Genomic DNA, 10,922 nt, shown 5'->3' with positions numbered 1-10,922 from the left:
GTGTGTTAATGTATACGCTCCTAATGTATATTCAAAAGATTTTCTATGTAACCTTATATCTCTGATCTCTCCTCATCTACACCTCCCGATAATATTATGTGGTGACCTTAATATGTTAGCCCACCCCTTATTAGATAAACAGTGCCAGCCCACCATGAAGAGATGCCAACCCAAATTTGGGGTGATGTCCTTAGCTTCGAAACTCCACCTTATAGATATTTGGCGCACTCTCCACCCTACCAAATCTGAATTTACCTGCCTCTCAGCCTCCAAGGGAGGACTGTCCTGAATAGATCATATTCTCACTTCCTCTACCCTACTGCCGAAAATCGAGGAATCTAAAATAGAGCCCATCACACTGTCAGACTTGGTTTAAATTGTCCCTTACCACTGAACCCTCTACGTTCATATCATGGAGATGCACCACTTCCCTGGCCTCCTCCGCTGCTCTGAGGAGTGAGGTGCTTAAGGCTTGGGAAAACTACCATAAAGACAATGCAGAAACTCTTCTCTCCAACCCCCCTTTATACTGGCAAACTTCCAAAGCTGTCCTCAAGGTGCCCATACACTAGCCGATTTTGGTCCGATTTCGGCCAGATCAGTCGGATCTGGCCGAAATCGTACCAAAATCGGCTAGTTTTGATGCCCCCTCAGATCCGATGCGCGGTCCCGTGCGCATTGGATCTGCATCGGGTGGTCGGACCTGCTGCACATCCGATCACCCGACTTGGGACCTTTAGAGGCGCCATTATATCCTTTTCCTCCCACCAGAGACGTAAGCTTACCACCGACTATATCACAGCTCAAACGAATCTTACCAATTCCTTTCAAACCTATAAATCTAGGCCCTCGCCACAAAACCGCAACACTTATAATGCAGATAGGGCCCACTTTGACAAATTATTAGCTAAACTAGAGGCGCGATATACCTTTAAAAAGGAATACAAATTCCACAAATTCTGCAACAAGTCGAGTAGGCTTTTAACCAACCTCCTACAAGGCCAAAACCGCCTATTTGCAGAAGTCCTTAACCAATTCTACACCAAATTATACTCTCTCCCGACCTCAGACGACAACCAAAGAAATCAATTCTGGGATAATGTTACACTGCCACAACTGGAGGATGTAGCTTCTTCTTCTCTCATTACAGACATTACCCTAGAGGAGGTTACTACAGCCATATCCCATCTAAAAGCAGGTAAAGCTTGACCGGATGGCCTCACAGCTGATTATTACAAACTGCTCCTGCCCCATATAGCTCCATGTATGACCTCTATGTTTAATGCTCTCCTCCAATCCAAGACAGCCCCAAAATTCTTCAATTCTGCAAACATTCACGTTTTGCCCAAGCCAGGCAGAGATCCCTCAGACCCAGACCTATATCCCTGCTGAACCTAGACTATAAAATTTTAACAAAAATTATTTCTGATAGACTCAAACTTGTTGTACCCAGTCTAGTACACCCAGCCCAAACAGGCTTTGTCGCAGGCCGATACCCTGTGACAAATATCAGAAAAGTCATCTAGTGGTCTTTGAATCCCAGGATCCCATGTCAGGGGCCCCAAAGGCTATTCTCTCTTTGGATGCTGAAAAGGCCTTTGACATGGTTCACTGGGATCATCTTTATTTCCCCTTAAAGCGTTTTGGCTTCCCAGAAGTATTCGTAACATGGTTGCAGACTCTATATGAGGCCCCATCCTCCAGAATCGTTTGTAATGGCACCATCTCTGAACCTTTCAAAGTTCTTAGAGGCACAAGACAGGGATGCCCTCTGTCCGCTCTCTTGTTTGCCCTAGCGTTAGACCCACTAGCCGTTGCCCTTCGATCATCCCCATTATATAGTGTTCGAGGTGGGTATACTGCGCTCCCCTGTGGGTCGTGGTTTTGGCGCTGCTTAGCCTAAGGGGTGTCCCGTGCCCCCTATGGGTCATGCAAGAGAAATTGGGTTGGGCTGAAGCGCTGCCTGGGTATGCTAATTACAGTGAATAGAAGAAAGAAGAAAAGGGTGTATTTGGTGCATAAAATGTTTATTTAGGTAAATAACAAGTAATTGCAATGATAATAATTATAATACATGAAAAACTGTTAATGGAGTGCAATGATGTTTTGTGGGGAGAATGGGTTAAGTAGCTCGTTGAGTACCACTACTGAGAGCCCCTGAGGGTATTGGGGTATCAACAGATCCCTTTGTACCATAATCCCAAAGAGGGTTTATGTCTCTCAGCAGGTGTGACCCAGCGGGGTTAAGTTACAGTCTGGGTGCGTGCTTGGGATAAGCAGGGAGCGGCGTCCCGCAGGCCTGCTTCTTACCCTGTCAGCGTTGCGGGGTTGTGCGATAGTTCACAGTGCACAAGCACTTAGATCCTCCCTTGGGTGGACCACCAGTGCGGGTAATGCGGCTTTCTCAGTCCTGGGAAGCCGGTCGTACCTCCTCCCTTGTTGGTGGGTATGTTTGGGTGCTGGTGTCCGGGTGACGCTGCAGCCGCAGCGTGCTTCTCCCGGTTCTTGGTCTGTGTGGACGGTTCCACTCACTCTGTTGGCGGCGTCACTTCCGGGTATCGTCACTTTCAGAATGGTGCGCTCGACTCCCGACGGAGGAGACTTGTCCTGTAGATGCTGATGCTCCCTCTTGTGCGGGAGGTGCTGTTCGAGGTCCAACGCGTTTCGGCTGTCAATAGCCTTTGTCAAGGATGTCTCTGGTTCTCTGGGTGACTTCATTTATTTGCTGAAGTTGCTGCTGATTGGCTTAGAGTTCGAGTGCAGCCATTGGTCCGTAGGTGCTGTGTGGGAGGTTACTGTTCATTGATTGGCCTTGGGCTTTCATTGCGTAGTACATGGTGAAGTGGGGCGTACAGGTAGCTCCGTGTAGTGTGAGATTCCTGTCTCTAATTAATTGCTTAATGTATCTAGCTCCATGTGTGTGCCTGTAATGTATGTATTCTTTAATACTGATGATCTAAGTGTCATTGCTGCTGTTCGGAAGATGTTTAAAATCTAGCTGTGCGAGTTTAATTTTTGCTAAAGTGGGAGAGATAAAGTTGTGTGTACTAATTGCTGTTGTAATTTATCTGACTGTGTGATTATTATTATTATTATTATAATTTTATTTATAAGGCGCCACAAGTGTTTCGCAGCGCCGTACAAAGGAACAATACAGGGAAACAAAACTTGGCATAACATTGAATAAATAACAAGTGATGCTCTGACGGCATGGATAGGTTGTTGGTAGAAAAGTGCTGAAGTAAGAGAGATAAAGTAAGAGATAGAGAGTAGGAGAAGTTAAGTTGGAGAGATAAAGTTGAGAGAGATGAAGTTTCAATAGTTGTATTTTGGGGTGGATGATGCTTGGAGGTACATTAATTAGTTGATATTAGTTGATATTAAGAGGATCTGGTGACATGTGGTAGGATTGTGGGGTTGGTGGCAGCATTAGGAGGGGAGAGTGAGGGGTGGTGGTAATAGTTGAGGGCTTTGGTGGGTAATGCTGGGGATTAATATTAGGTTTTAGGGAAATGGCGTGGAATTGGGATGGGCCTGCGGTTGGGGTGTGGGAGGGCATTGCCCGTGATAGTTCAATGGCAATGGGGGGATGGAAAATGGGGTGGAAGGACCGGAGGGGCGGGGAGGGTTGGTGTTGTTGGAGGGGGAGGGTATATGGGGGTGGGTTGGTGTGGTGCGGACCTAATAAGAGGAGGTGGATAAGTAGGTTGGAGTTAAACAATGTTTACAGTATGGAGGCAATGTTGAAATCAATATTGAGTCCCTTAGGTTCTAGAGTTTTTAGAGTGTAAATCCATCTGAGCTCTTCCCGGTCTAGAGTCTTGCTGTAGTTGCCCCCCCTCCAGTTGGGTGTCACTAGTGAGATTATTGTGAATTGTATGTTGTCAGGGTTCTGTGCGTGTGTGTCTTTGTAGTGAGCGGACACACTGTGTTGCTCATACCCTTTCCGTATGTTCCGGATGTGCTCTGCCAGTCGTACCTTGAAAGGTCTGATGGTCCGGCCTACATATTGTAGGCCGCACGGGCATGTGAGTAGATAGATGACCCCCTTGGTATGACATGTTAATTCGTTTTTGATTGTGAAGGTCTCTTTGGTGTTTGTGGATTGGAATGTTTTGACTGTCTTGTTGGATCTGGTGCTTTGGGTTCTGCAGCCTATACAATTTCCACACTTGTGGAAGCCATGGGTGTCTGTTGTGCCATCTAGTTTGCTCTGTTGCAGTTCTTTGGGTGGAATATGGTTTGTCACTAATTTCTGTTTGATGTCAGGGGCTCTTCTGTATACTATTTTGGGGTTCTTGGGTAGGATGTCGGCTAATGTTTCGTCTTTAAGTAGGATTTTCCAATGTCTGTTGACTAGGGTTTTGATCTGTCGGGCTGAGTTGCTGTATTGGGTGATGAAGTAAACGTCTTTGTGTGTGTTCTCTGTGTCTGTACTTCTGGGTTTATGTTCTAGAAGTCTTGTCCTGTCTTTCTGTTCCGCTATGTGGTATGCTTTGTCGATCAGTTTTATGTCGTAATTTTTGTCTAGAAATTGTGTTTTGAGGGTCTCGCTTTGTGATTTGAAAGTATTAAGGTCTGAACAGTTGCGTCTGAGTCTTGTGAATTGTCCAAGTGGTATGCTTTTCAGCCAGTTATGGTGATGTCCGCTGTCAGATGAGATATAGCTATTAACGTCTACCTTTTTATGAAAGGTCTTGGTTTTGATGGTGTGTTCTTTAATGTAAATTTCGAGGTCCAGAAATTCTACTTTGGTTTTACTGTAAGTGGTTGTGAGGATAATGTTTTTATTGTTGTGGTTGAGGTATGTGATGAAATTGTTGAGTGTTTCCTCTGTGCCCTTCCATATGAATATGATGTCATCTATGTACCTTTTCCATAGGACCAAATTCGCCCCAAATTCATGCCCACCCCATACATGTTCCTCCTCCCACTTACTCATGAAGAGGTTGGCATAACTTGGGGCGAACTTGGTCCCCATGGCGGTGCCCGTGCATTGTAAATAGTACTTGTGGTCAAACCAGGTGTAGTTGTGATTGAGAATGAATTGGATGGCTTTAATGATGAAATCTCTCTGTGCTTGGTGTATGGTGTGGTCTGTTTTGAGAAAGTGTTCTGCGCTGTCTACTCCTTGTGTATGTTCGATGATGGTGTATAATGAGGTCACGTCGCTTGTGACTAGCCACATGTCCTCTTGCCAGTCAATGTTCTGTAGTGTTTGTAGTGTATGTGTGGTGTCTTTCAAGTGGGAAGGTTGTCTGTTTACTAGTGGTTGTAAGAAGTGATCGATGTACTGTGATAGGTTGGATGTGAGTGAGTTTATGCCTGAGATGATAGGTCTGCCTGGTGGTTGTGTCTGGTGTTTGTGTATCTTAGGTAAGTAGTAAAAGACTGGGACTACTGGGTGTTCTGGGTTGAGGAAGTTGTATTCGTGTTTTGTCACTATCCCTAAGGCCAGTCCTTCATTCAGTAACTTCTGTAGATCTTGTTTGTAGTTCTGGGTTGGGTCTGTCCGAAGTGTTTTGTATGTTTTGTTGTCACTGAGTATTTTATGTGCTTCTGTCATGTATGCTTCCTTGTCGAGTAGTACCACCCCGCCTCCCTTGTCAGCTGGTTTAATGATGAGGTTGTTGTTATCTTTTAATTCCCCTAATGCCTCTCATTCATGTTTGTTGAAGTTACCCCTTTTGCGTGTGTCTGTGTTCATGCTTTCTAGGTCTTGTATCAACAGGTCTTCAAATGTCTTGATGATGTGTCCTTTGGCGTGCGTTGGGTTGAAAGTTGATTTGGGTCTTAATGTTGTGTGTCTGAATTCGTCCGTGTGTGTTTCTGTCGTTCTGATGGGGTTTTGTGCAAAGAATTTTTTTAAAGTCAGTTTTCTAGTGAATGCTCTTATGTCCATATAGGTCTCGAATTTGTTGAGTTTTTTGGTCGGGGCGAATTTTAACCCTTTCCGGAGTACTTCTTTGTGTGTGTCTGTAAGTGATGTTTTGCTCAAGTTGAATATGCCTAGGTTTGTGTCGGTCTCTATTCTTGCTGTCTTACTTTTTTTGCCTCCCCTGCATCCTCTGCTTCTTCCCTTGCTTTCCTTTTGTGGGGGGTGTGTGTGGTTGTTGATGGGTTTTGTGTTAGGCAGGATCTTAGGCCTGCCTCCAAGTCTAAAAAATCCAGATCCCATTGTTCTGGTTCTTGTGTGTCTGATGTGTGTTTTGTTGTCTCTAGCTCTATCTGTTTGTTTCTGAAAGTTATGTGTCCTGCTTCCAGTTACTTCCTTGCAGTGTCTAGGTAGTCCTGGTCCTCTATATCGTGTATGGAAAAGGATGATTCTTCCGGCTCTGAGCATGATTGGTCAATACTGCTGGTGTCTATGTCTGATTGTGAATCTATTTCAATATTTGTCGTTTGTGTGTGTTTGTATGTCATGTATTGTTGGTATGTCAGTGGTTGTTTGGTGATGGGATGAGTGTATGTGTTTACTGGTCTTTTGTGCGTGATGGGTCCTGTTTTTTTGGTCTTCTGTTCACGTGTCCTTGTGGCTTGTTGTGGTTGTTTTTTGTTTTTGTTTGTTTGGGCGGTGTTGTGTGGTTTCTTTAATCCCCACTTGTCTCTAAGGAATTTCTTTTTCTTGGTTGCTATAATGCTTTCCTCCCCCTTCTGCAGTCTAAGCTGTGTTAGTGTCTCAACCTCCTTGTACCCTTGCTCATTTTTAAAGGGTTCAAGTTCGTGGTGTAAATTGGTGATTTCTTCATCTAAAACTAGCAGGTCTTTCTCGTGCTGTTCTATGAGTAAGTGTATTAGTTGTGTAGAGCAATCCTTAAGTGTTTTGTTCCATTTACACATGAAACTTGTGTTGTCTATGTGGTGTGTAGGTAATTTCTTTAATGTAAGACCTTTGGGTATGGTTTCCTGGTCAACATACCATTGGAGGGCAAAGGCATCCCACCAGACTTTTGATTCTTGTTTAAGTAATTTCTCTAGTTTAGTTAAGTGTAGGAAAAAATTCTGTCCCTTCCCTACCGCCGCTGAGGTTTGTTCAAAGTTTGTAAATGTAGTTTTGGCCCTATCTATTCTGCTTTCGCGTAATGTTAGTAAGCCCATGTGTGAGTGGATTTGTGGAGGGTCTGCTGCAGTAGACTACGGGATAGGTTTCTACAGTGTTCGAGGTGGGTATACTGCGCTCCCCTGTGGGTCGTGGTTTTGGCGCTGCTTAGCCTAAGGGGTGTCCCGTGCCCCCTATGGGTCATGCAAGAGAAATTGGGTTGGGCTGAAGCGCTGCCTGGGTATGCTAATTACAGTGAATAGAAGAAAGAAGAAAAGGGTGTATTTGGTGCATAAAATGCTTATTTAGGTAAATAACAAGTAATTGCAATGATAATAATTATAATACATGAAAAACTGTTAATGGAGTGCAATGATGTTTTGTGGGGAGAATGGGTTAAGTAGCTCGTTGAGTACCACTACTGAGAGCCCCTGAGGGTATTGGGGTATCAACAGATCCCTTTGTACCATAAGCCCAAAGAGGGCTTATGTCTCTCAGCAGGTGTGACCCAGCGGGGTTAAGTTACAGTCTGGGTGCGTGCTTGGGATAAGCAGGGAGCGGCGTCCCGCAGGCCTGCTTCTTACCCTGTCAGCGTTGCGGGGTTGTGCGATAGTTCACAGTGCACAAGCACTTAGATCCTCCCTTGGGTGGACCACCAGTGCGGGTAATGCGGCTTTCTCAGTCCTGGGAAGCCGGTCGTACCTCCTCCCTTGTTGGTGGGTATGTTTGGGTGCTGGTGTCCGGGTGACGCTGCAGCCGCAGCGTGCTTCTCCCGGTTCTTGGTCTGTGTGGACGGTTCCACTCACTCTGTTGGCGGCGTCACTTCCGGGTATCGGGTCTCGCGAGACCAGCGGCGATTCCCGGGTGACGTCACTTTCAGAATGGTGCGCTCGACTCCCGACGGAGGAGACTTGTCCTGTAGATGCTGATGCTCCCTCTTGTGCGGGAGGTGCTGTTCGAGGTCCAACGCGTTTCGGCTGTCAATAGCCTTTGTCAAGGATGTCTCTGGTTCTCTGGGTGACTTCATTTATTTGCTGAAGTTGCTGCTGAAAAGCATACCACTTGGACAATTCACAAGACTCAGACGCAACTGTTCAGACCTTAATACTTTCAAATCACAAAGCGAGACCCTCAAAACACAATTTCTAGACAAAAATCACGACATAAAACTGATCGACAAAGCATACCACATAGCGGAACAGAAAGACAGGACAAGACTTCTAGAACATAAACCCAGAAGTACAGACACAGAGAACACACACAAAGACGTTTACTTCATCACCCAATACTCAGCCCGACAGATCAAAACCCTAGTCAACAGACATTGGAAAATCCTACTTAAAGACGAAACATTAGCCGACATCCTACCCAAGAACCCCAAAATAGTATACAGAAGAGCCCCTGACATCAAACAGAAATTAGTGACAAACCATATTCCACCCAAAGAACTGCAACAGAGCAAACTAGATGGCACAACAGACACCCATGGCTTCCACAAGTGTGGAAATTGTATAGGCTGCAGAACCCAAAGCACCAGATCCAACAAGACAGTCAAAACATTCCAATCCACAAACACCAAAGAGACCTTCACAATCAAAAACGAATTAACATGTCATACCAAGGGGGTCATCTATCTACTCACATGCCCGTGCGGCCTACAATATGTAGGCCGGACCATCAGACCTTTCAAGGTACGACTGGCAGAGCACATCCGGAACATACGGAAAGGGTATGAGCAACACAGTGTGTCCGCTCACTACAAAGACACACACGCACAGAACCCTGACAACATACAATTCACAATAATCTTACTAGTGACACCCAACTGGAGGGGGGGCAACTACAGCAAGACTCTAGACCGGGAAGAGCTCAGATGGATTTACACTCTAAAAACTCTAGAACCTAAGGGACTCAATATTGATTTCAACATTGCCTCCATACTGTAAACATTGTTTAACTCCAACCTACTTATCCACCTCCTCTTATTAGGTCCGCACCACACCAACCCACCCCCATATACCCTCCCCCTCCAACAACACCAACCCTCCCCGCCCCTCCGGTCCTTCCACCCCATTTTCCATCCCCCCATTGCCATTGAACTATCACGGGCAATGCCCTCCCACACCCCAACCGCAGGCCCATCCCAATTCCACGCCATTTCCCTAAAACCTAATATTAATCCCCAGCATTACCCACCAAAGCCCTCAACTATTACCACCACCCCTCACTCTCCCCTCCTAATGCTGCCACCAACCCCACAATCCTACCACATGTCACCAGATCCTCTTAATATCAACTAATATCAACTAATTAATGTACCTCCAAGCATCATCCACCCCAAAATACAACTATTGAAACTTCATATCTCTCAACTTTATCTCTCCAACTTAACTTCTCCTACTCTCTATCTCTTACTTTATCTCTCTTACTTCAGCACTTTTCTACCAACAACCTATCCATGCCGTCAGAGCATCACACAGTCAGATAAATTACAACAGCAATTAGTACACACAACTTTATCTCTCCCACTTTAGCAAAAATTAAACTCGCACAGCTAGATTTTAAACATCTTCCGAACAGCAGCAATGACACTTAGATCATCAGTATTAAAGAATACATACATTACAGGCACACACATGGAGCTAGATACATTAAGCAATTAATTAGAGACAGGAATCTCACACTACACGGAGCTACCTGTACGCCCCACTTCACCATGTACTACGCAATGAAAGCCCAAGGCCAATCAATGAACAGTAACCTCCCACACAGCACCTACGGACCAATGGCTGCACTCGAACTCTAAGCCAATCAGCAGCAACTTCAGCAAATAAATGAAGTCACCCAGAGAACCAGAGACATCCTTGACAAAGGCTATTGACAGCCGAAACGCGTTGGACCTCGAACAGCACCTCCCGCACAAGAGGGAGCATCAGCATCTACAGGACAAGTCTCCTCCGTCGGGAGTCGAGCGCACCATTCTGAAAGTGACGTCACCCGGGAATCGCCGCTGGTCTCGCGAGACCCGATACCCGGAAGTGACGCCGCCAACAGAGTGAGTGGAACCGTCCACACAGACCAAGAACCGGGAGAAGCACGCTGCGGCTGCAGCGTCACCCGGACACCAGCACCCAAACATACCCACCAACAAGGGAGGAGGTACGACCGGCTTCCCAGGACTGAGAAAGCCGCATTACCCGCACTGGTGGTCCACCCAAGGGAGGATCTAAGTGCTTGTGCACTGTGAACTATCGCACAACCCCGCAACGCTGACAGGGTAAGAAGCAGGCCTGCGGGACGCCGCTCCCTGCTTATCCCAAGCACGCACCCAGACTGTAACTTAACCCCGCTGGGTCACACCTGCTGAGAGACATAAGCCCTCTTTGGGCTTATGGTACAAAGGGATCTGTTGATACCCCAATACCCTCAGGGGCTCTCAGTAGTGGTACTCAACGAGCTACTTAACCCATTCTCCCCACAAAACATCATTGCACTCCATTAACAGTTTTTCATGTATTATAATTATTATCATTGCAATTACTTGTTATTTACCTAAATAAGCATTTTATGCACCAAATACACCCTTTTCTTCTTTCTTCTATTCACTGTAATTAGCATACCCAGGCAGCGCTTCAGCCCAACCCAATTTCTCTTGCATGACCCATAGGGGGCACGGGACACCCCTTAGGCTAAGCAGCGCCAAAACCACGACCCACAGGGGAGCGCAGTATACCCACCTCGAACACTGTAGAAACCTATCCCGTAGTCTACTGCAGCAGACCCTCCACAAATCCACTCACACATGGGCTTACTAACATTACGCGAAAGCAGAATAGATAGGGCCAAAACTACATTTACAAACTTTGAACAAACCTCAGCGGCG

The sequence above is a fragment of the Crinia signifera genome, chromosome 1, assembly GCF_055691185.1.
Source record: "Crinia signifera chromosome 1, ASM5569118v1, whole genome shotgun sequence".
Lineage (NCBI taxonomy): Eukaryota > Metazoa > Chordata > Amphibia > Anura > Myobatrachidae > Crinia > Crinia signifera.
This window is presented reverse-complemented; position numbering follows the sequence as displayed.